Genomic DNA, 26124 nt, shown 5'->3' with positions numbered 1-26124 from the left:
ACATTCCCAAGCTGATGCCCTGGCACCATTCCTGGACCCCATAACTGACAGGTAGGTTTTAAGACTCTTGAGTCAGTGTGACTCACATTAACTTTATCCACTGCTCCTAGTTTTGATTCTCACAGAAATCTACACACCAGGCACAAGCTAGATGCACTACAAATACTATCTCCTTTGACTCTTCAAAACAACCCTATGAGACAAGGATTGTGTCTATTTCAAAGATGAGGGAACTGAGTCTCAAAGAAGTTGCCTTTGTTACTAGGGACTCAGCCAATAAACAGAGAGGCAATGTCATGCAGCATTTATGAGCATGGACTCCACAGGACTGCCCTGGGTCAGAATCCTAGTTCAAACGTTTACTAGCTATGTGACCTTAGGAAAGTTGCTCAACCTCTCTGAACCTATTGTATAAGATTTTTTTGTTATGAGGATTAAACAAGTTAATATGTGTAAATCCTGGTACTTAGCACCACAGAAGTATTTGTTAGATGTATAAAAGGATAGCAGAATTATGAATCAAATCCAGGTTTTTCTGGTTCCAAGGATACATTCTCAATCAAGACTCTTCAGTGTTAATTGTTAATGTTAACATGTTAATCTCTCAAGAGTTGGAAGGCAGCTACTCCATCCCTGAAGTTTTTTCTCTTCTCCATAAGCTCTTTTTTCCCTCAATGGCCCTTAATATTACCAGAATGGTTCCCAGAATTCTTTCCATCCTTTGGGCTTTTGACCTAACTGAAAGCGTGGGACCCCAAATCACTTCTGTACTTCAGAAAATTACCGAAACCTTCCTAGATTTGAGCAAGGTTATTCTTCTAATGCAGCAGTTTCTCTGCATCTCCTGGGATCTTGGTCAAGACATAGTTTCCAGCTTCAATCTAGACTAACTAAATCAGAAACTCTAGGGATGGGGCCCAGGAACCCGTATTTTAACAAGCTCTCCAGGTGATTATGCTGCAGCTCAAATTTGAGTACCATGGCTGTCCTGGAATTCATGGCCCCAGTAGAGGCTGAGGTACTGCATTGCTTATCAGATCATGCTAAATCGATGATTAATGGTCTCCTAGAATCCGGGCCTCCAACATGTATCTAGTGCCGTGTTGTGGTTTTAAATCTTCCTTCAGGCCAGCTTGATTTGGGCCCGCTGCTCCAGCCCCTCAAGGCCTCTCTAAATCCACACTCTGCTGTTGGGCATGTTGGCTCTGCCCGCCAGCTCTGTGACCTCTGAACATTTGATAAGCATGTCATTCGTGTCTCCATGGTGTCACCCACAACATCCACACAGAGCTGGGGCAGAAGGCCAGAGGTCCTTGGCAGGTCCTCCTCCTCCAGCCTGATCTTAATCCATGAAAACACCCCATGTATATGGCTGCTCAACTCGTGAAATTTCCTAACTATTAGCAGCCTGCGTATCTTTACCTTGTCCAAAGGAAACCATGAGACTAGCTTTGCTCTAAAACCATGAATTGTAAAGGTTTAAAAAAAATTCCTTCTGAGCAGAGAAGCTTCGGATATTCTTCTTAAATTTACCTTTTTCCTACTCTTCCTTTTCCCCCAACCGGGACAAAGTGTCTTGGAAGCAGGTCTACCCCAAAACTTTCACATTAAATTCATCACTCTGCTTACACCAGTTTTCTTTGAACTTTACGCTAATAACGTCTTTTCCTGGTATTCCTACTCTTCCCTATAGTCCTCCATGGCAGGCTTTTTTTTTTTTTTAAATAAATATTTTTACAGAATTGGAAATTGAAACTAACATCATATCAGCTGGTCCAGTGGAGATGCCCGTATTTATATGCAGATCTGTCCAGGCTCATGCCTTACCTGCTCTGTCATATTAATGCCACTATGGCTGTATAGGCAGGATAATTAAAGAAAATGTTTAGATGATTTCTGAGACCATCTTAAGCCACTGCTGACACCAGAGAATACTCAGTTCCATTACTGATGATCCAAACAGCACATATCACAGCTGCTAGAAAGGTAACGTCCTAAAACATCCACGGGGATTTAGCACTTGGCTCCCTTCGACAAGAATCCTCTAAGGTATGAAGACCCATCTGGCCACTGTTCATCTCATCCTGAAGGCTACCAGCCCCTACAAAGGGAAGACAGCTGTGCAGGGGGCTAGAACATGGAGCCAACACTCGTCTCCTCCCGCTCTCTCTGGCAGGCTTCAAAAAGTCAAGTCCTGGACTTGTCAAAGCAAGTGACTCATCTCTCTGCGGGAAGAATGCCAAAATCAACTATACAGAAGATTTCTTTCTCCACCTCCTTAATTCTTGAGGACCTTATAGTCACTTAATGTAATGTAAGCAATTAGGAACTTCCAGATTGGGTAGACAGTTGAGTAATATTGGAAGGAAACACTACTCAGGTCTTCCCACAGGCAGATTTCAGGGGAGCCCGATCAAACTGACTGAGGACGACTCAGCTTCACTTGATGAAATAAGAAACACAGGCTCTGTTGATCTTCCAACTTCAGTTTTGCACTGCTGCGCCTTCTGTGCCAAATTTGCTATCTTCCTAGCTTGGCAGACCCAGCAGAAGCTTGGCTGTGATCTCCCATCTGCCTTATCTTCTTATATACAATCAACTTCCTTCCTGTTCTCCATGTCAAGGGGCTGGCCAAAGCTTCCTGAGAGGCTGAGTATTGTAACTGAGAAATAAATACACCACGGAGTCCAAATGATAAATTACACAAATCAGTACAATTCTACCATTTTAAAACATAATAGGGAATATCATCTTCAATTTTATTTTGAGAACCTAGCATGTTCTTGAAAGAGCTTCACTTGTTTTGACGGTTCGATTTTTAAAGTACTATTAATTACGTATTTATACATCTGAGTCTCAGGACTCGGAAAACCAAAGAGACAAAGTTCCCTGTGTGCTTTGTTTTGTGTGATACCACACTGAACGTGCCAATCTGGAAACACTCTTACATAGTCTCCTTACTCACAAATGATTTTTCTGATTTACTATCGAATAGAAAACGAAAGGGTCTTCAGAACAAGTACAGCATCCCTTTAAAAGCACAGAACTGAAGCCAAAGGCAACATAACGGGACAATGTCTTGAGGATTTAATCTTCCTTAGGTATGGACACAGGATAAGAAAACACATGGCATTCAGGCCATCACTCCTACTTGTTATTCCACAGCAGGCATTATTAATCTATCACAACATTCTACTGCCAAGCTCAAACACATCAGCCACCAAAGCCTACTTCAGCCGGCACAAAACGATCTGACTTCCAGGCTTGGTGCTAGATCTACTAGAATTTGTAGAATTAATGGCTACTGTTATGATTCAGATTTCTTATGTGGAAAAGAAAAAGATACAGTAATTCAAATACACAATACTTCCAGCAAGGATTCTGTCTTTAATACCTCATTAAAACAAACAAATAAACAAACAAACAAACTCTGTTTTCATGGAACCAAAGACTGCTCTTCTGCAGACCACGCACACTATGTATAACTGACTGTGGGACTGGAGGAACAGGGAAGGGTTTAAGCCTCAGGCACTTACAGATGGGCACAGCACAGATTTGACGGTGTGGATTTGTATCAGTGCATTGGTGCATGTTGAAACATTTATTTTTCTTACTAATTTGAAAAGTGTATATGTGAAATTTGCCCAAAATGCTATAGAGAGAAGAATGACTTAACACAATGAACTGTACTTTTTAATTGAAAGAACATACTTAACATCTATGATAAATCACAAAGGAAAACCACTACATTAGTATGTGGCTTTCTACAGCTAATGTTCTAAAAACAAAATGTTCTATTTGGCATGGACCTCAAGATTTGTAATGTTCTCATTAGTCTTGAGGGCAACAGTGCTACTTTATGCATTTGTAACCATCATGCAGTAAGAAGTGAGATCTTTTCCAAGTAAGCAAAAAATTGTTAAAAATACATTTTGACAAATATGAATAACTACAAAGTTGATATTATTCAAATTAATATTTTATTTCTTTAAGTAAAAACACAATTTATGGAAAAAAGCAAGCCACAATACTGAATCACAATTTATTCCATTTAGAAATAAATAAATGAAAGAAATTGTAAAGTGCGACCATTTATAATGTTTCCAATATCCTTTCTCATATTGGTTTCAAATGATATATATTTAATATATTCAGTATATGTTCAAAATATATATGTTCATATACACTCAAATTATATAATTTGAACATATATACATAAGTATATATTCTCAAAGAGTTGTACACTAGCAAGGAATTTTGGAACAAAGAAAACAGGATAGTTTTTTTTTTTAATTTTTTGGTTGGTAAGTTGTTTTTTCTGTTTGCTTTGGTTTTTTTAAAGAGGGGAATCCCCCGATTTTTTTAAGTGAAGGTACTGGGGATTGAACCCAGGACCTCAAGCATGCTAAGCACGCGCTCTCCCACTGAGCTGTACCTGCCCCACCCTCCCCACAATTTTTAAAAATGAGCAAAACTATGTATATTCACACCTGCACCTGAGAGGGAATACTAGTTTTCTCACCTTTTACAGCATGTGAAATTATTTTCGAAATCCCCCCCCCAGCACAGCAATCTTAAAGAATACGGACACCATCATTTTTTTTTCAACTTTAATAAAGCAAAGCGTCTATAGAGTTGACATACTTACTATAGAAGAAAATAAAGAAAACATTTTCAACTGTTCCTTAAAAGAATATTTGAAATCATTTTTCATGAAATGCTGCTTTAAATAACTCCCTGGCGTCTTTCTAAGGCCCCACTGGGGTGAACAATCATTTCAGCAAAATCGGAGGCAGGGCAGAGGAGGGAAGAAGGTGAGACAGGAGCCAAGAGGACCGAGGCAAGCCCGGGACCAGCTCTGAAGGTTGGCCCCCTATTCTGGAGGGCAAAGGCACTTGCACTGAGGACTCTGTCTGGCAGGATCCTGCCTGCAAGAAAGCACTTCCCTGTGACCTGGCTCATGCTGGCATTAGCACCCTCCTTCACAGGGACCTGGCCTCACCCCCCACGCTAGTTCTTTCCCACACGTGGTGAAATCTGACTCCCAAGGTCCTGGCGCCTTGGCCGCACACAGGCTTTCCTTCCTTCTGCCTGGTGTTTAATACCTTCAGAAGAGTTAAAGCTACAAACTTCGACAAGAACGCCCTGGAAAGCTCCATGATACACATCTCTTTTAATTTTTCTTTTTTCACTCTCCCTGATTGAAGCTGGCAACCGCTGAAAAAATTCAATGAAAAGTGAAATTGTACTTTTCCAAATCTGCAAAGCTAAATGAGTACTGAAGAAATGTCAATCTTGAAACTCCCAAATACTTTGTTTTTGTAAGTTTGTAGCAGTCACAACTCAGAGGATACAGAAATTTAAAACAGCACTGCCACGCTGGGGATACCCTGTATTTCTCATAGCCTGGGGGTTTCTTTGGGGTTCAAAATGATTATTCCCTTCCAGGTTAGGGACATCCTTCCGTCTGCCTACAGGTGAATTTTCCTGATTTAAAATGAGCTTCTCTTTAAAGGTATCTTTTGCAAGATTTTGAGGCATCTTCTGATAGAGCATTGTTTTTGAAACTGAGTGTAAATTTAAATTCTTAATGTCATTAATGTGTAATTGAGATAATTTTAACATTCGTATATGCTAGTTAGACATTTTACTTGTTCAGGAATCTGAATTAGGGAATATAATCTCACCATCTCAGGGGAGAGTCAAGGGGCATATGTCCAAGGCCTGAGGTTTTATTTTAGTTTAAACACTGACATAGAAAGAGAGAGAGACATGTTCATTTTGGGGGGTTTGTTTGCTTGCTTGCTTTTTTTTTTTCATCATAACCCCAGCCAGAATTCTATTTTGTTATTATCATGACCCAGCACATACATATAAAGGTGTTGTGCACGTGCGCATGCATTTTTTTTAATAAAACAAATGTTTCAAAATACTTGATTTACTCTAATACCTTCTATCCTAGTCTTTTTTACTGAAAACTTTTGTTGATTGTGATTCATTATGTTGATTCAAAGCCTGCTAACATGCGGATTACTGAGTTTAAAAAACAAGAAACTTAGATATAATGGGTTAGTCAAGCCCCCAGGGTCCCCACACTAATGCGGTTACACACTTGGACGGCATGTTTTTACTTAGGATGAAGTAACAGGTGCCAGTAGGACAAGAGCTCGCCTCCCGCTGAGGTGCGCACGTGAACCCTGGGATCTGGCTGAAATGCAGGTTCTGGTTGAGCAGGGCTGGGACACCAAGATTCTGCCTTTACCACCATTTTGAAGTGGTGTGGATGGGCTGATTGGGGACAGCAAGGTCTGAGAAGTGGGGGTGCAGAGGAGTACGGCTGCGCGGGACACACCACCACCCCACAGCCATGTGGCCACGACCAGGTGTAACCGCTCCCCGGGTGGGGCCCACCCAGGCAGTCCCACCCCGCAGCACACTCACTGCAGCAAAGAAGTCCTTACGCCTTCAACATCCTCTCCTCTGTGATCTGTACTCTGCTTCCTTTCTCAACAACCAACTCTCAGCCAAGAAAGCTGGGGTGGGTGGGGGTGTGCCAAGGCAACCCTGTTTGTGATGGCCTGGAAACCCCTTGGGGGGATGACCTAAACATGTGCACCACGACTTAGTCTCAACAAAGCACGAACAGCAAATGTGATGTCGGCAAAGCAGAGTGTGAAAGATTTATTACCGTTTCGTTTCAGGCACTTGTTAAACTGTGAAACCTGCTTGTCGAGGTGGACTGCACTCGTAACATACTTCTGAATGTGACCGGGGTAAATCCTGTAGTTCAAAGCATGATTTCATAACTCTAAATCGTAGCGTTTGAATTCCCACACTAGGAAATATTGAGCAGGAATTAGAACTGTTCCTGGTACAATACTGGCTTTCTGTACTTCCAGCCTCCAGAATTTGGAGTGTATGTGTTCTGATAAAATGAAAATAGTCTTAGTTTTGGTGAGGCTGTCTTTTGTGTAATCATTTTGTGTACCTCTCTGGAGGGACAAGGCAGTGTGCTCACCACGGCACCCAAGCACGTATCTGGCACGTATTTGGTGCTGGAGAAATGTTTGATAAAAGAATGAATGTATGAACATAACTTTCAAAAATGTTATATCTCACTTTATTAGCTGATTTGCCGTTATAGTATTTGCTTTATTATACTGAGCAGGTGGCTTTAAAAGGGAAACAGGAATGAAAATTTGGCATCTTCCAAACTGCAGCTGTTGACAATGCGGGTGGGGAGAACACGGAGGAAGGGAGGGAAAAGACAGACAGACCGGCCAGGGCAGCGAACGTTGATTTCTGGCTGGAAGAGGGCATGGGCCGGTGGAAGAGGTGGTGGTATCAGAATCAATCTCCCAGATTTGGGAATGTCTCTCCCCACCCCCCATGAAAAGCAGGATCATAGTGAAGGGTAATTATCACTGATGTGGAGCTTGGGGGAGGGAAGGAGTAAGAGCTGGAACTGAGGTCTAAGAAAGTCATTTTCAATGGTGACAATTGCACCTCTCAGGGGACACTCGGCAACAACGTCTGGAGACATTTTTAATTGTCATAATTCAGGGGTGGAGTGCTAATGACTTCCAGTGGGTATAGGGTGGGGGTACTGCTAAACATTCTACAGTGCACAGGGCAGAACCCCCCCAACAAAGAATTATTTGTCCCAAAGGTCAATAGCGCCTAGGTTGAGAAACCATGCTCCAGGGAGACCAAAAAAAAAAAAAAAAAAAAAAAAGGCATGGTAGAGACAAGAGCAGAAGCTCTTAGGAAAGAAGAGAATGCACTCACCAGGACCACCAGGCTATTCCTGGTGACCAGCAAGACCTCAGAGAGGACAGCAGTGAGGAGAGAGATGAGGCTGGGGCAGGGTCGGGGAGGGAATCTGGCTGTGCCTTCTGCCTCACTGGATCCCTCTCTGGTCAATCCTGAACCAACTGCTGGTGGTGTCAGCTCCACTGCTCCAGCTAAAGGCAGTCTGTGCCTCATGAGAAGCAAACAGAACTCTGAGAGAGGCCAGTGGTCTTTGGGTGGAAATGGGGGTCACAGGCTGCCCTCCAGGGTAATATGCCACTGACAAGAAAGGCTTACGTGTAGCAAATGCTGCTGGTGCCCTGATCCCAACCCCACGGGCACCATTTTAGTGCCCATCAGCTTATCTCCCGACTGCCAAAAACTACATTCCTTTGCCTGGAGGTGTGCTCTTGGCTACCCAAGTGGTAGTCCTGAAATGCCAGGAAATCAGTCGCCTTCGTATGCAGTCCTCGACCATTGCCTGACAGGTTTTGGTGAGTAAGTACACGCTCCCTTGCCTCTTGGGTGGGGAACAATGAGACATGTGTTCCACACCGTCTCCCAGAGCTCCCCGGCGGGATCGAGCTCCAGGCGCTCACACTGGTAACTGGTCTGGTAACACCTCTCACCCCTGTTCTGGCTTCTTCCCCACTCTCCTATGGGTGTTTTCTTTACCTTCCACCCAAATAACTTGCACTTGAATTCTCATCTCAGGGTGTGCTTCTGGGGAACCCAAACTCTAGCGGCGAGTCTTCTGAAGGAATCCTGGGCTGGCAGCCGCTTGGTCCCAGTTTCCTCTGATGTGAGAACTCTCTGGGTCCTTAGGAGCCCTCTCTTAGAGGGGCGGGTCTTCCCACCCCCAGGTCCTGAGCACAGAATCATTGGGCTCCTCGCCCCACTCATTTCAGCCCATCAGAAATACAGCTTTGGGCACGGTCCCCTCTCTCCCGTTGAGGAATAGACAGACCCACACCTTTCGCTCAAGGCTGGCAGACAACGCGAGCACAGTCCCTCTCAGTCTCAAGCGACCCTGAAGTCAGACTTCTGCAAGAACTCAAATAAGTAACACGTGACTCCGAGAAGCGGGTCTCACTCTAGGGCTGGGAGGAGGCAGAGATGAAAAGAACGGCTCCGGTGGCTCAAATGAACTTTAAAGAATTACCAGTGGGGATTTTAAACCACAGAGGAGCAAAATGCAACAGCTCTTTCACAACCCTGCCAGACAAAGAAGAGAAGAGGACTGTGAACCCCCTCGGGGAGATGTTAAGTCACTCATCTTCCCTGTCATGGGACTTCTGGGATGCTAAAGACCTCCAGAAGAAGCTAGGAGCTTGAGGGGCTCCCCACGCCAGCAGAAGGCCGGCAGACAGCGATGCTGCGGGCACTTCCTGACAGCCTCCCAATGTGGCCCTGCTGGAGCGCGAAGCCATTGCCTGGGAATGTCCCGCTGTCACACAGGCTGGGAATCAGGCACCAAGCTTCCGGTCCCGTGCACAGTAAGCCATTCTTTAAGGATGCTTCTTTCCAAATCCTCAGAAGCCACTCTTCCTGGGTTGTGGATGCTTGCTCGCTTTCATCTTCGCAGAGAACGTCCACTTTGGGGTCCTGATTTCTTGCCAACTTAGGTGAGACGATGGGAAGATCTTCTATCTCGGTGCTCATGCGTGGAGAGCTACCTTTTTTTTCCCCCCCTTTAAGGGAAAAGAACAGCAGAGCTTTTCTGCAGGACAACCTATTCCCTTATTTATAATGCAGGACAGCAGCGCCTTGTAAGTGTATATTCTGGTTCATCTGAGGACACACGGTTGTTCATTTTAAAATTAGATTCATCCTAATTATACGAAAACAGCCTGCGTGCGGTTGGTCAAAACAGCAGGGAAGCATTACTCAGCACCTACCTGCCAGGGCTGCCTTCTAGACTCCACTGAGCTTGTTCAACACACAGCCCCTGCCCTCTTGGAACTTCAAATCCAGCAAAGAAATAGCCATCTCACTGGCCAATATGAGGTTTGGACAGTGACCAGTGAAGAAATGCATGCAGTAAGGGACTAAACTTGTAATATTCCCTTTGGACGCAGGGGTGAGGGAGGTGTCATTAAAGTGGCATGTTTCAGCAGAGCAGAACCAGAGATAATGTGGATCTCAATCCTAATTAATCAGGGCTTGGGGAGCCTCTTGAATAAAGGATATTAGGAAGCTGGGTTGAAATAGAGGCATTGAAAAATTATGCATTGGACGTTAAGGGGCAGAAGTTTGATCGTGGACAGTCAAAAAGCATCAGAGCGAGAGAGGCAAGTAGATGCTATGAAACAAGGAAGTAAGCTCCAACGTCACATCCAGTCCAAGTGGGAGAGCCAACTCTGTGTTCGAGAGGCTGGAGTCCTGGGCAGGTAACCGAACATCTATTCTTCTTACATTCCGCAAACACTGAGGTTTGCGAAGTTCAACGACTGACCATGGAACATATCTCTTGAGGCTGAAAAGGGCTAGGACATCTATAAAGAGGAGACTGCTACCAATCAACACATTGTAACAATGTTAAACTGCAAAAAAGAATAACTAATGATGCAAAATAATCACAGAAATTCAGAGGGTGACTTCCCAGATCTCTCTGATTTCCAGTCTTTCGGACAACAGAGCTCTGTACTTCCGAGGTGCAAGTTTCCTTAACACAATCAATTTTACAACTTTTGTAATAGTAAGATGAGAATAAAATTGTTTCCCATGTCTTGGGCATTCACCAGGTGCTACAGACTGGCTAAGCAGTTTATTACCATGATCCCATTTAATCTCCTCCACGATGCTGTGAAGTAAGGACCAATATTATTTTTGTTGCACAGATGGGGTGACTGAAGTTCAAAGCAGTTAAGTAACTTGCCAGAGAGACCAAAAGCTAGAAGCGGGCAAAGCCTGGCATCCAACTCAATGCCAGTAGGATGTCCCCCACCTCTCCTGTAACTCCTGAACTCTCTCCAACACTCTAGCTCTCAACCAATCCAGGACCCAGGATCCCCAGTTTTCACCCTCCCTACAACACACATAATCTTTAGAGGAAAGTGTCTCTCCTTCCTGCTCCATGACAGAACTTTAATATAGGATTTGACTGGTGGCCACGCTGCAAGCTACCCTGAGCCCCAGGAAGCCCAGTGATGGGCCAGTAACAAGCTGGGGATTCCTGAGAGAATTACTCCCTTATGATAGAATATCAAGAATTAGCGGGATTCTAGAGGGGGAGGGTATATAGCTCAGTGGTAGAGTGTGTGCTTAGCATGCACGAGGTCCTGGGTTCAATCCCCAGCACTTCCATTAAAAAAAATAAATAAATAAAATTAATTACCTACACACCCAACCCCCCCCCCAAAAAGAGTTAATCTGGATTCTGTACACGAGAGGCCCTTATCAGGATTAACTTCTTCATATCTCAAATTTTAATTTTCAAAAATATTGCAAAATATTTTACAAAAATAGACTGGTGGCGTCAAAGCCCTCCCTGGGGTAATATAAAGGCAAACAATTCTTTCTTTTCCTTTGACATGTCCTCAACATGATACGTCTTATCACTGGTGGGTCTTATTTCTTAATAATCCAAAACACACTAGCACTTTGCATTTCCTTATTTCTTAGAATAAGACATTTTTAATAATAATTAAATGGTAAGTTTTCCAAAAGGTAAAATACACAAGGTTAGAGGGAAAGAGCTCCTTTGTTCTTTCACTGACCTCGCTTTTATTATTCGTGCCCCTCTTCCATTTCCTTCACCAGAGGCACTTCAACGAACTGGCTCAATATTTGATAAAGTGTGTTTATAACTGGTGAAGAAAACAAACATCCTTTTTGACTAAAAAAATAGGGTTCTCTCTTGTAGTAAGGAATGATAAGTAGAATAAATACTAGGAAAATTGCTATTTTTAGGCAAGATATTTCATAATGAGGCATTTATTTAAATGGGCTAAGCTCTGTAAGATGATTCCGGGAAAATGGCTTCAGTATCTCCGTCAACACACCAAGAATCAGCTCTGGCCTCTGCCTCCTGATATCTCTACTTTCAATTTGAGTTTCCTTTAAAAAAAGAAATAGTAGCACATTCATGTCGCAGCAGTAATACCAGGCTTGATCAGCCAGCTCGCCGTACTACGAACATACGAACCACCCAGATCTATCAGGGAAGTCAAAATGATGGTCAAGGACTGGAAGGACAGGTCAGGTCTAGCTGGCTCAAAGAGGTCCCCAAATGAGTGAGCAGGAAGTGAGGAACCAGAATTAGGTCAGAGAGGAGGATGGTCTTGCACCAAAATCCAAAAAAACCCGTGACTACCAAGACGTCTCCATCACTTGGAATGCCTTCAAAAGTACCCAAACAGTGATGTGAGGCGACCCTTACCAGAAATGAAAAACAGAACTGAAAAACAACAGGGTGGCAAAGATGACTCACTGATCACCACGTACTCTGGCTCCCCTTCCACAGTATGGATTCATCACAGGAAAGCAGCTGTGAGGCGGGGACCTGCTCTCTCTCTTTCTTTCTCAGGGGTCTGATGCAGTGAAGACGTGACCTTGGATGCCCTGAGTTGGAGACGGAGGAGCCCAAGACCAAAGCAATGGGGACTCCTTTAATCCACCCAGAGCAGAGCCGCCAATTAATCAGGAAGAGCAATTTTCAACTTCCCGTGGGTGAAAGATAAACTTCTATTTTTCTCAGCCACTTTGTATTTTTTTTAATTTCCTTTCAAAGTGTAGATAGTGTTTTCCTAAGCAGTACGTGTGGTAAGAAAAAATTTGTCTCCATCACTTGAAATAATGTATATCATTTATTTTTGCATTGAATTGGATAGAATCATAGTTTTTAAGGCTAAAGTCGTATTGCCTAATGATAGTGGCTACTGGCCACTAATGGCTCATTGAGCCCTTGAAAGGTGGCTAGTTGAAACTGAGATGTGCTGCAAGTGTAAAATACACACCAGATACTGAAGATTTCATACAAAAAGTAAAATATCTCATTCTTATATTGATTATATGTTAATAATTTTTGGATGTATTAGGTGAAATAAAATATACTATTGAAATTAAACTCACTGGTTGCTTTTTACTTATTTATAACATGGCTACTAGAAAATTTTAAACTGCACGTATGGCTCACATTATATTTCTACTGGACTCTGGCTGGGCCAGCAGGTGTTAGAAAGCTCCAACCCACCTTGTGTTTTCATAAATAAAGTTTTATTGGTACACAGCCATGACTATTTACATATTATCTATTGCTGCTTTTGTACTACAGGGCTGTGTTAAGTAGCCCTGAAAAGCTGAAAATATTTATTATATGGCCTATTATAAAAAATGTTTGCCAATGCCTGGGCTAAAGATAACTTTGAAATTACCAAATTTATTTACTCTCACGGTTTCATGACTAAGGAAATTAAAGCTCAGATAAGTCAAGACTTGTTCAAAATATTTTTATTTTTTATCAGGTGATATTTCCATAATGGCACTATCATTCACTCATTCATTCAGACTCTCCACCCATTCGAATTTTGATCATTAAAGAAACAAAATCCCTATCATTTAGAAAATCAACACTTAATAGCACAGAAATCCTTGAGTAACTGTCAGCTACGAATAGGCTGTGAGATAGTTTTTAAATTAAGCTTCATTTGAAAACACTTCAAAGAGAACCTATCATGTAATCTGCTTTCAAATTAAACTTGAAGTTCCCCTAAATGTAGAGCCAGCTTGCTAAAAATATGCATTATTGAAATTAAATTTTAAAAAATTTTGCCACATCTTGCAGAAAGTGAAATCTGTTCCCAAAGACTTCACGGCAACATGTAACTGCCTCAGTGCCAGCAGCTCTCATCTCTCGGCATATTATTCTAGAATCTCTATCTGGGTTCATCACCTCCAGTCTCTGCCTCACTCAAGACCTATCCCTTAGGATGTGCTGAACATCCCTTAGTCTCTTCATGCTGTCAAGATAAAGTCCATCTTCCTTTTTTGGCCAGGCCAGTCTTCACCATGTGGCTCCCACCTGCTCCAACGACCTATTTATTGTCTTTTGCACATCAGACTAAGCTCCCTGCAATTTCCCAAATGCTTCATGCTTTTACCCCACTTCATACGCTCGTATAGGGTGTTCTCACTACCTAGAACTCTCCCTGCCCTGGACCATGGGTCCCCATTGTACTTAGTCCATCACAGAGCTTACCAATATTGTAACTGATTGTAATTGTTGAAGTGTGAATTCTGCCACCACTACAGATAGCTAATATTTAGGAACACTTATTTGCAGGTCAAGTGCTACATTATTTCCTTTAATCTTCACACATTATAGATGAGGAAACAGCACCTGCAACGAAGCCAGGTGAAGCCGAGATCTGAAACCACACATTCGCGCTCTGCAGCCCTAGCTCTTAACTCTACACCAGCGGTTTCCAGTGGGGGTGATCTGGCCTCCTCTGAGACATCCGGTAATATATGGAGACACTTCTGATTGCTGCAACTGGGGTGTGGAGGGGAACTACTGGTACATAGTGGGCAGAGGCCAGGTATGCTGCTAAACATCCTACAAGACACAGGATCCGGCAAAGCAGCATCCGGCCCCAAATGTCAATAGTTCACAGGCTGAGAAACACTGCTCTAAACTAAAGTAACTCCTGTAGGTTGACCTAGGAGACCGAGCATCTCTACAGCAAGAATTCTTAAATGTTCACCATGGTGAACCTACCATAGAGCCTGGCACCCAGCAGGTGCCCAAGGCATATATGATGGGTGGGTGGATGGATGGATGAATGAATGGATGGATGGATGGATGGATGAATGGATGGGTGAGTGGATGGATGGATGAATAGATGAGTGGAGGGATGGACAGATCCCAGGAGAAAAGAAAACAAGTTTACTTATTTTATGGCTTAGTTTTTATGGCAACATCAATAAAGATAGATCTGAACACATTCTTAAATAGCAGTAAAGGAATATGCATGTAGAGTACATTCCAGATGATGCTGTCAGCTGAGTAATACCTGCCTGTATGACTCTATAGTGTGAGATCAAATTAATAAGCCAAAATGCCTGGGGTTACTTTTTTTTTTCAAGAGTCCCTTACAACTACTCCACTACAGTATAAATTCATATGTCCATCATCCACATAGGCCACAATTTAAATTGTTTTTAAAAAGATTTCCTGTATAAGGTTCCCCAGGTTTAAAAAAAAAATAAATAATAATAAAGACAAATAATACAAGAATATACAAGCTTATGCTTTCTTCTGTTGTAACTACAACTCAGATACAAACATATTCTAGACTTCCAGATGCTGGCAGTGGAGTAGAAATTACAACGAAGCTTAAGTGAAACTGAAAAAAGGAAACAAAAATGTATATGACAGAAATAAACCATTCTCTGGTGTATGCAAATTAATATACCTAAATATCAGAAGTGAAGTCAAGAAAAGGTGTATTTTATGATTGTAACATTTTTAAGGTAATGGCAATTTAGTGTGATTTTTTTACATCATTGCACACTTCAGCAATGGTAGCATGAATCCAAACAGCTGAAAGATTGCCTATGGAAGATAGATTTTTTTAAAGTGGAATGGTATGAACTATTCCTCACAACCTTTTGCACTGAACAGTAGCCATTTGTGGTTTTAGACACACACACAACAACCAAAGAATATGATGATCAAGTAAGTTTTGGAAACTGCCCTCCTACTTGGAGATTCATAGCACACAGAAGCATAAAAGTAGGCTCTGAAGATGCTGGCATTAAGTTGTTAAACTCAGGATTTCCCATACAGTAGCATAAGTAAAAACTAAAATAAGATGAGGACCTGCCAAAACACTCAGGACTATGGAGAAGGACTGAAAGTGATGACAGGACTTGCAGCTTGGGACATCGGCGTGGCTGTGGCATTTCTCACCATGGGAACCACAGCTGAAGCCAGAGACAAGCAGTGCCTTCTCCCCTGTATGTGAGAACATGACACACACTTGTCACAGAGGCAGGCTCTGCGTGTGTGGACATGCAAGTTAAGGAGACATTTATTCACATGGGAGGGGAATAAGAAAAAGTGGACCCAAACCCAGGAATGTCATGATCGCTCACACCAACCATGATTTTTTGAGCACCTACTCTGTACAAACCGTTGCTGACATCTGGAGAAACAGTCTTGAGAGAATCAGAAGAGGGAAAATTATGTCTGAATCATCTTGAGAACCACTGACCAACCTGTGTCACAGAGTCAGAACCCTCAGAGGCCCCCTCAATGCCGTGATCGTACACCATGCCACGAAAACCACGGCTCTCTCCTCCACCTTCCTCATCGTAAACATTGCTGAACCTCCAGTCACACGACCCTATTTCCCCAGTTGAAGGAGACACACCCACTGTCAGTCAGCGCTCCTCTGTCCAAGCTTTTGCTTTCATCAGCTTATTACTCATGACTTCCCAAATAAACCCCTAAACTCTTGTCACAGAAGAGAAGCCATGGTCCTTAAAAGCTCTTTTTTTTTTTTTTTAATTTGGAAGTTGAATGAGTTACTTAGTTCAGATTAATCCTTTCCTAATTGTTGGGGGCAGGGTAGAGTGCATACTTAGCGTACACGAGGTCCTGCACTCAATCCCCTGTACTTCCTCTAAAAATAAATAAATAGACTTAGTTACCTCCCCTACTAAAAATAAAATATTTGCTCTAATTGTTACATGTGCCCAATCTACAATCTACTCTCAACACACACACACGTGCATACACATCTATGCTATTATACATATTATTATACTGTTATATACACATTTCATACATACACACATTATTATATATTATGTATATATAATATATAATATTATGTATATTGTATATATACGTGTGTATGTTTATGTTAGAGTGTCTGATTGTCATGATGGAAAGGCTACAACACGCTTTCTGGAACAGAAGCCAGGTCCCTGGGTCCTAATTCCAGGCTCTCCTGACTTGCCATTTTGGAAAAGATACTTAAGTTCACAGCAGAGCTCAGTTTCTCACTCAGTAAAAATAGTGCTGCCCAAGGAGAGCTGCCAGTACATAAAGTCTCCCAAGTCCCTTGAAATTAGGACAGTAAGGACCACACGGTAGCAGCGTTAAACATGGATCGCTAGTCTAGCGGTCAGCTGGCCCGGTTCCCGAGAGGAGAATATGGAAATCTATGACTCGTGACTCAGTGATTTGGATATTCTCCGTCCTCCCCACTTGCTTAAATGCCACCATTGACTAACACGTTGGGAACTTAAGGCGGAGAGCGAATATCCTTCATCAGAGACTCACCGGCCTACACATATTCAACCCCGCAGCATGCAGGTCCCAAGAGAATCCTGGGTGAATCCTACTGCGATTTACACTGATACACGTGGGCGACAAGCAGCACAGAACAATCACCTCCTCAGATCAAAAGAACTTTGTGTCATCTAGGGGGCAACATGGGGGGCCCCAGGAGGCACGGCCATTCCATCACCGTGCAGACTATTTCAGAATCCTTTTGCATTAATAAAGGCATATTGTCTCAGAGGTCACTAGGCTACATGCTGAGATGCAAAACAACTAGCAAGGCCAGCACAGAGTACGTACACACATTTTTGTAGACTGAAGGAGGAATCAAATCAAGGGATCAAAATGACTTGAAATCCAGCACGGAGTTAACCTGCCATCTATTGCTTAACTAGCTCGCACACTAGAACAAGCCCTTCTGGCAAAATGTTCAGCCGTGTTGTGTACATGTAATCCAGGAAGCAAACATTTACTGTGGGCAAAACTAAGTCAGAAGATGACACTTAATGCAGTATCAGAAAAGAAAGAGATGCACCTCCCTTCTCCTCCTCCCATTCACTCTTCCAAGGAGCACTCCCCTGTGCCCAGGTGTCAAGGTCTTTGCTAGGTGCTAGGAGTCCAGGATGAACAAAGCCACGGCCCATCATCACGGTTTAGAGGGGAAGACAGAAACGAAACCAAAACAGACAAACAAACTGCCCTGCAGGGTGATCACTACACAGACTAAAGCACAAAGCATTGAGGCCACCGGTTCAGAGAGGCTGAAGGCCATGAGGTCATTTTCAAGTACCTGGCTGTCCTCGGTCCTCTCCAACTGCTCCAGTTCAAAGCTTGGCTGAGACACTGGATATTTGAGAAAGTCAGCCTACAGAACATGTTAACCATTCATTCCTCTAGGTTTGCTGAGCTCTATTTCTGCCCTGGGGACAGCGTCCAGAATCTCCACCGCTGGGCCGTGGTAGCTCAGGCCCTAAAGGTAAAGTCCCACTGGGTGACTTTCCATTATTATGCCTTCTGCCTTTTTCTTCCTCAAGGTTTGATAACACTTGACCATATAAAGAACTTTACTTCGTTTTCTGTAGAAATGAAGTTCAAGTATTGGCCATTATATGATTTGACATTTCATAGGAGTTTATACTAGTTGCCAGGCACCATTGCAAGCTCTCTACAAATGTTACCTGATTTATCCTACAACTTCAATGCACACCTGCCACCTCCAGTCCCCCTTTTTTTCTGTTAACTTGGCTACTGAGAAGCTCAGAGCTAAATTAGATCCTGAAAAGCAATAAGCACTTATGATTTCAGTTAAATTATCTTTACTCCTCCATAAGATTTTAGTCTTTCTTCCTTTCCCATTTTTACCAGTCTCATCATTTTGTGTGATTTTTCCTATGCATTTAACTGAGACACATTTCTGGAAGTCAATACTCTCTAAACAAAACCAAATTACCACAATCATCAATTGTAATTTCCTTTTCATCTCAATTGCCAAAAGCAATTCCATGAATAGCTAATTTGAATATGACCCCTGGTGTATTCTCACCCTGGTCGCTTGAAAACTCAGACAGTGCAGTATTTCCCACAAGCCTCTGGTTCAGAATCTGTTTATAAATGTGCAGGAAGGGAAAAGGGGAGTGGTTGAATGACTTAAGTTACACATGGGGTAACCACCAGCTTATTTCCTAAGCTACTACCAAGGGATATTTCTATCTTGCATCGGGTCCCCACAGTTTCATCTTGCTCCTTCCCCAACGGCCACTTCTGTTGACCAGCTATACTACCCCACGCCCTTGGTCCCCTCAGGGCTGCCAAGGCCAGAGGCACTGCCAGAACCTGCTGAGTGAGAAGGCATTGCTGTCATCCAGTGATGTCTGTTGCCTGGAATTTCACTCTCAGCACTGACAATGCCTCTGGAACTCACAAAGATTCTGCTGAAACCCAGAGAGTTGAAGGTCAATGTCTTTAGGGATTCAAGGTAAATCAAGGTAACACGTAAGACAAACAGTTGCTGAGGCTTTCCATGTACTCAAGGCAAATGTCCCCAGGAAGAAGTTGCAGAATAACTCTGCACTGTCACTACATAAAATGGGACTAGCTTTCATGTTAAAAAAAAAAAAAAAAAAAGGAGAGAGAGATAACAAGTGAACCATATATACATGGCACACACACACCTACACACAGGCGCAGATCTTGGCAATCCCAGTGGGTACCCACTTAGTTGTATAGTCAGGTATTTTTGGAAACACAATGTTCGGGCACAACTATTCATTTATTCAACAAATATTTATCCAGCACCTACTGTGTGCCAAGCACTGTTCAGGATGCTAGACAATCAAGAGTGAACAAGGCAGTCAAGACTCTTTCTCACGGGCTCTGTATCCTAGACAGGGGAGACAGGTACTTAAGAAGCCATCAATTGAAATGAACAATTCAGATTGCAAGTAAGATCAAGGAAGGGGGAAACAAGGAAATGGAAAACAATGTGATGGTTCTGAGAGGGAATGAGAGACTGCCTTTGCTCAAAAGGTCAGGGAAGCGCTTTTTAAAAGGTAACACATAATCTTACAATAAAATGACAAAAAGGAGCTCAAGAAATCAATCACTTTTACTCTGATTTCCACCAAAAAGATAAGCTTACTAAAAAAAGAAATGTGCAATCCCATTTCTGGTTCCACATACCCCAAGCTTCAAACAACTGCAAAAATCCCAGACAAGGAAAGGGACCCACAATTTTCTCTGCTATTAAGAAAATTTTAAGAAACTGCCTTCCCCCAAAGATGGTACATTAAAAGGAAGTTGTCTTAATTCTTCTCAATAGTAGAATTTGCTACACAGCATTTAAAGGGGGGGAAATGGAACATTTATTTCTCTTTCAAAGTCAGTTATAAAACAATATGTCGATGTCGATAAAATTATGCCTTTGCATTGTAATGCCAACAGGAATTGCTTCATTAAAGAAATAGTCTGTGGCTATATTCAGTATCATTTACTTGCACTTGCTGAGAGAGAAAGGCAAATCATATGTACTAGCTGATGATACCACTTCCAATATATAAGAAAACTTCGAAATTCTTTAAAAACGAGATTCTCATAGTATCTGTTTAACGTGCACAAATATTAAGTGGCTGTTCACCAATGCCTTCTCCTCTCATACTCCAGACAAATCACTTAGTATTGAATTTCTGTTAGAGTCAATTAAAACACTTAGCCAACTGGCATGAAAACTCCTGAAAACACCCCTTGATCAAAATAACTTTCATCAAAACACTTTTTTCTTTAAGGTTTCCTAGCCCCTATCTTGTTTCAGAATAAGAGAGTTTAACAGAAGTCAATGAGAAGGCAGAGTAGTCACCATGAATATTCAGAATGAATCATGGGATATTTTGACTAGAATGTAATTTATATTACCTTGTAATCTATTGCGTGCTATATATTATTGCAATGTAAATAAGCATAGTAAACTAAAAGAAGGCCAAATAATATAAAGATGTTGCCCCAAAGGTCTACGTTTATCAGTATTAGAAGTTGCTGTTTTCTGTTATTAATAACACTGTCCAAGGAATGCTTAATTTTTTGAACCTTATAACAGGTCTTTAAAACTGACTAGCACCAGTAACACGCTAAGAGAAAGACTTCGTTTCATTTATTTACTGATTAAACTTACTGTTCGAATCATCACAAATTCTAAATGTGTGCTGAGAGGGGGAGGGTGGAGAGTCTGAGCTCCTCTGTTCAGGTAAACTCTTTTTCTTTGACTTGCTTTACGAATTGTTATGCTTCGAGACCCTTCCTTTAAAATTTCCAATTTGGGGAAAATTGTACATTTAACTTTCAATAAATTAAAAAAAACCTCACCCACTCCCATTAAAACAGATCAGAAGGCTTAAGAGTCAGCACTAATAACGACCTACAATGGTCACTGGGAAATCCTCCTGCAAAATGACAACTGCAGCTGAGAAGGACCAAATCCACCGGGAGCAAAAACTCCCCTCAGTGAGTCCTGCTCCGAGGGGTGGCGGGGGTGAGATGCGGAGCGCACAGCTGGCACAACTCCTGCGATCAGAACCAACTCGAGTCGGCCCAGGGGAAGATGCTGCGTCAAGAGAAGCGAAGCAAGAAGCGCGACCCGGAGGCGAGCGAAACCGCCACCGATGCCCCGAGGAGGCGGGGAGAAGCCGAGTCGCCAGGCACTGGCGACGGCGCACGCAACACGCAGGATTATTCTCCTCTCCCAGCGCGGAGTTCCGGGGCAGGAGAACAGGGGGATGAGGGGCCCACAGTCCCTTTAAACCGCCTCCCCCCACCCGCCCCAGCCCCAGTGCCTGCCAACCTTTTCCGAACCCTCGTGTCACAGAACTTCCTCATCATGGAAACTTCCACTCGGTTCGGCGCTGAGGATGCCAAACTCCATTTCACAAGGAGGCTGTCAATAGCCTGGCTCTGGGTTTGAGGCACACGGCCGCCCCAGCCACCCGGCTCTACCGCTGCCCACGCCGTGGCTCCCCGAGCGGTGTCCGAGCGGAGAGGAGGGCACCTCCTCTCAGAGCTGGGGCGCGAGCCCCGGGAGGCAGGTACTCTGGCGGCTGACACCCCACCCACCCAGCCACCCACCCACGCTCGCCCGCCCGCCCGCGCGCGCGCCCGCCCGGCGTCGCCGCTCGCACCCCTCGGGGTTCCCGCGACATCCTGTCGCCCTCCCGCCCACCCTCTGGACTCCGGGGACTCTCGCCCCCTCCCCCCGCACCCCCGCCTCCGCGCCGTCCTTCGCCAAATTACCGGTGCCCTCGAGCCGGCCGGGTCGGGCGCCCCTGCCCGGGGAAGGCAGCCTGCGGGCGCTGCCCGAGCCCGGGAGCAGAAGGTCTCCTTCGCCAGCGCACTCACATTATTCATGCAAAGTTAATCCCCGCCGCGTCACGGCCGCCCGCCCGAGGATGTGCGCCTTCCTTGGCCAAGCCCCGCAGTCTCCACCCTCCTCCGCCCCCTCCTCCCGGCGGCGGGGTCCAGGGGAGCGCCGGCGACGGGACGTCGCGCGAGTCCTGCAAAATGTCAACTCCCCGGGCGAAGAGAGGCGGCCGCAGCCAGGGCCGCACCGGCCCGCCGGGGCCGCTGCACTTTTATAGGCGCAGGAAGCGAGCGCGGCCCGGGCACCCGAGTCCCCGCCTCTCGGGCCCGCGCGCCCGGCCCGGCCCGCCCCGGCCCGCTCCCGGGCGCTGCCTTCCCCCGGCCCCGGCGCCCGCGCCGCGGCGCGTCTGCCAGCCGGTGACCTGGTTTCCCCTTCGGCCCGCCAGGCGGTCCGACTCGCGCGGCGGCGGCCAGGAGCAGGCCAGCCGGGCTCCGCCAGGGGCGCCGTGAGGAAATGGCCTCCCGGCCGCGCGCCCGGCCGCTGCTGCCCCGGCCGCCCGCCGGCCCCAACGCCCCAGCCCGGCTCCCACCCGGCGCTCGGACGCGCCCGCGGCTGCGAGCCCGCGCCCCCTACCCCGCGCGCCCCACCTCCCCCCCGCGCCGGCCAGCTCGCCGCCTCCGCACCTGCCGCCCCAGGTGCGGGAGCTCCCCCTCGTCCCCGTCCCAGCTGTGCCCTCCACCCAGGGAGTGGAGGTGTCGCGGCGGTTTTGGTGGCCGCGCGTCCACCCACCCGGCTGTGTGCGCACGGAGGTTCGGGCGCGGGCGTCATTCCTCTAGTAGGCAAAGAGGGAGGAATGGGGGACGAGGGACAGGGGGCTGGGGAGGTGACTTCCAGAAGCACGGGCTTCTCTTCGCCCGCGCCGCCGCTCTCCTCCCTCCTTCTCCGAAGCACTTGTGGCGCGTGTCGGGCCGACGCGGCACTCTGGCTCCTCTTGGGGCCTCGCACCCGCCGGTTGTCCGGCGTTGCCAACTATCGCCACCCCACCCCCCACCCCCTGGAATGGAAATTTGGAAAATACCTGGCGTAGGCTGAAGGGAAATACACCACCACACCACCCTGCACATCCTGGGAGGTGTGCGCAGGGTGGAGACCCTCCACAGGTTGCAGAAGGGCCGCCCTATTAATTTGTCTCTGCCCTGGATTTGTACAGCAAAAACCCGGAAGACAAAAATAATTTATACTCCTGAGAAGTTCTGCCCCAGGCAAACATGAACTTCTAAAATCCCTCTCCCACCGCCCCACCCCCGCTCCAGTCCTGAATGCCAAGGGTTCAGGCTGGAGAAAAGGAAGCAGGCTGTCGCGTTCTGGGCTAGAAGCATGCGTGTGAAAATACTGGGTACCCAGAAAACTAAAATGTAGTCCGCACGAAGCTATAGTTCTAAGCAAACTATTTTGACGACGGAGTACAATGATTCTCTTAAAGATAATATTAAAATAATTCCGACTTCATTATTCAATATACACATTTATTTAGTATAACAAAGAGTTTTGATAGAGCTAGGGCTTTTAGCCTTAACTGTCTGAACAATGAATAAATGATTTATTGGGGAGTTTTCTAGATTTCCAGCCGGTGACGTGTTTTATTCCCGCTTTTCTGAGAGTCCAAGGGAAAGGGACCAGAAGCCTACTGACAGCATTAAGGACCACAATTGTTAAGAATCCAGAAACTGCCCTGAGTCTGGGTGCCGTATTTCAGCGCACGTCCAGAGGGGAAGTCGCAGACCCCAAGCCTCCCGGGCGAGAGGGAGGGACCTTTCCTTTCAGACTCCACCAAACCTATTTCCCCTCAGTCCTTGGCCGTAAATCCGTGCTTTCTTCTTCACTCACACACAGGCTGCACCCGAGGACTTGCAGGTTTTGTAGCTGGAGCGAAGTTGTTCTCCTTTTGCAGGGAAGTTCCTGGGCTTGGCTCCAAAGCTGCCCGGGATGTTTTGGTTGCTCCGGAGGAAAGCTGTGGAGTCTGCACCGTTTGTTCTAAACAGGCGGCCCCCTGGTGGCTCGCTGTGGGTGAAAAGCTGGCCACTGAGGGAAAAGCCTGCCCAGACGGGTCACCACAGTGGACAGCCGGTCATCTCAGGGGCCATGGAGCCACTTAAAACAACTTTGTAAGGAGGGGAGATGGATGTGGGCGGGGGCAGTGATGCCAGTCTTCCTTCACCAAGGTGGACGAAAGGCCTCAATCCGCTGGAACTCCTCAGTTTTTTCTGTTCCTGAGATTAAGTTGGACCTAAATTCCTTCTTAAGTAGGAAACATCATACAGAGAATGAAGTATAGCAAAAACTGTTGCTTCCCTTTGTTCAAGTGGCTTTGTTTTTCTGATCTCATTTTGCCTGGAAAAATCTGAAATAGAGAGTAGATTGAAGATAAATAAACAACATGGCATTATTCAAACAGTTCATGAAACAATATTGTATAACAATAAGGGAGGGCAATTGTAATGCAGCGTTATTGAAACAACATGAACTACTAGGACTGTGTTTGAATCGGCCCTCTGAGGGCAGTCTTACAGGCTGCATGATGGTGGAGAAGGGTTACCAACAGAACGCACCACTTACTTTTCTAATTTTACACAATGGAGGAAAACTGATTGAAGGCAGAAAATAATATTCAAGTTTTAGAGCGTATGGCCCCGTGTTCCGACCTCGCTGATCTGAGAGGCCACACCAAAGCTGTTTTCATGACCCATGGTCACATTTCACCATAGCCATTGTCATTAGCAGGGTCTACAGGTTTCAAGCGGTTCAAGGAAGCAATTCATTCATATACTCATTTATTCATCAGTTCTGGGGTAAGAAGATAAATAAAGCAGAGGCTCCCACAGGGCTGGGGTTACACTGAAGCCAATGAGGCTGGCGGTGCAAGTCCAGGGTCCAAGCTGCTATTTACTTAAAGTTTTGACACATTGTTCATCATGGATCATTGTTGCATTCATTTTGATCTTGAAAATATGGCATTACATTATAATTTCTCAATTAGCGAGTCTTTTGGTGTTCTCTAAAATTCGGCACTCAAGGCAAATGCCTTATTAGCCTTGTCCTCGTCTTCCCTCTGCTGTGGCGTTAGTGTTATGAGTCTAATTAGAGAAGTAAAATTCATTTAGAATTTTATTAATGTTGAAGATAATTACTATATACTAAGGAACTTGAATTCAGGGAGTTAGAGGTGTAGATATGAAGGGAGGGGAAAAAATTGGGAGATTTTACCAAATGAAGTTGCTCTTAAACCAGTTCATTAAAGATGGACCAGATTCTGTTGCCAAAACATGGCCTCGATATCCCACTTATCCAGCTGAGACTTGAGGACAGAGTTTTGGAAGGCGTAGAAAAAGCAGCTTTATTTCTTTGCCAGGCAAAGGCGGTCCCAGTGGGCTACTGCCTCTAAGACTGTGAGCCTGCTGGGGATAGAAGGCAGCGGGTTTTATAGTAAAAGTTCAAGAGTTCAAGGGGAGGAGCTAATTTCCATAGAAGTCACATACAGGATAACAAATTGTTGCAAAATTGTTCTTGTTTTTGCAGATACAGTGGTCCCCTTCCCTCTGTTGGGTATGAAGTTCACCTCCGGCTTTGGGACTCTCTTAATATTCTTGTACCTAGAACAAAGGGTGCATAGGAAGGGGCTCCGTGCAAAAGAGCTCTAGAGAAAAACTTGTGCAGTTTAAAGTCAGGCTGATAAATGCTTTTAGCCCTTTAATTAGGCTGAGGCCTGGGTCCTCCTGCTTCAGGCTGAGGCCTGCAGCTGGAACAACAGGATGCAAGGAAACCACAAGAGGTCAAGAGGAGGGCACTGGGGTCAAGAGCAAGGCACTGAGCATGATCCCTGTTCAGAGCACCACGACGGGTTGAGCAGACCATTCAAGCCTCCCTCCTCGCCAGCCCAACCCTGGTCTGCAAGAGCAGGAGACAAACCCTTTCAACCATGATACAGTTAGGCAGGTACAAGCACCATTGCAGGGATCAGATGGTCACCAATGATGACACAGGGTCCCGCTCAGTTACAGCTCTACCAGGGAGTGTCGGAACTGGGGGCGGTACCACCCCAGGGACTGGAACCACTGGTATACTTTCATTCATTCAACAACTACTTCTCAAGCTAACTGTGCAGCCGAAGGACCCAGCCCTGGAGCTTCTGGCTCTATCT

At 45.1% G+C, this 26124-nt stretch overlaps 1 protein-coding gene across 1 annotated transcript in view; it reads right to left on the bottom strand.

The window, feature by feature from the left end:
* Nucleotides 1–21667, bottom strand: part of THRB (thyroid hormone receptor beta) — a 381609-nt gene extending 359942 nt beyond the window's left edge. The window contains 1 exon segment of the mRNA XM_032488494.1: nucleotides 21414–21667. The gene's annotated coding sequence lies outside the window, so the exon portion shown is untranslated.
* Nucleotides 21668–26124: the final 4457 nt, after the last annotated feature.

This window comes from Camelus ferus, chromosome 1 (genome assembly GCF_009834535.1).
Source record: "Camelus ferus isolate YT-003-E chromosome 1, BCGSAC_Cfer_1.0, whole genome shotgun sequence".
NCBI lineage: Eukaryota > Metazoa > Chordata > Mammalia > Artiodactyla > Camelidae > Camelus > Camelus ferus.
Note: the sequence above shows the minus strand (reverse complement) of the source record. Positions and strands in the feature narration are given on the sequence as shown.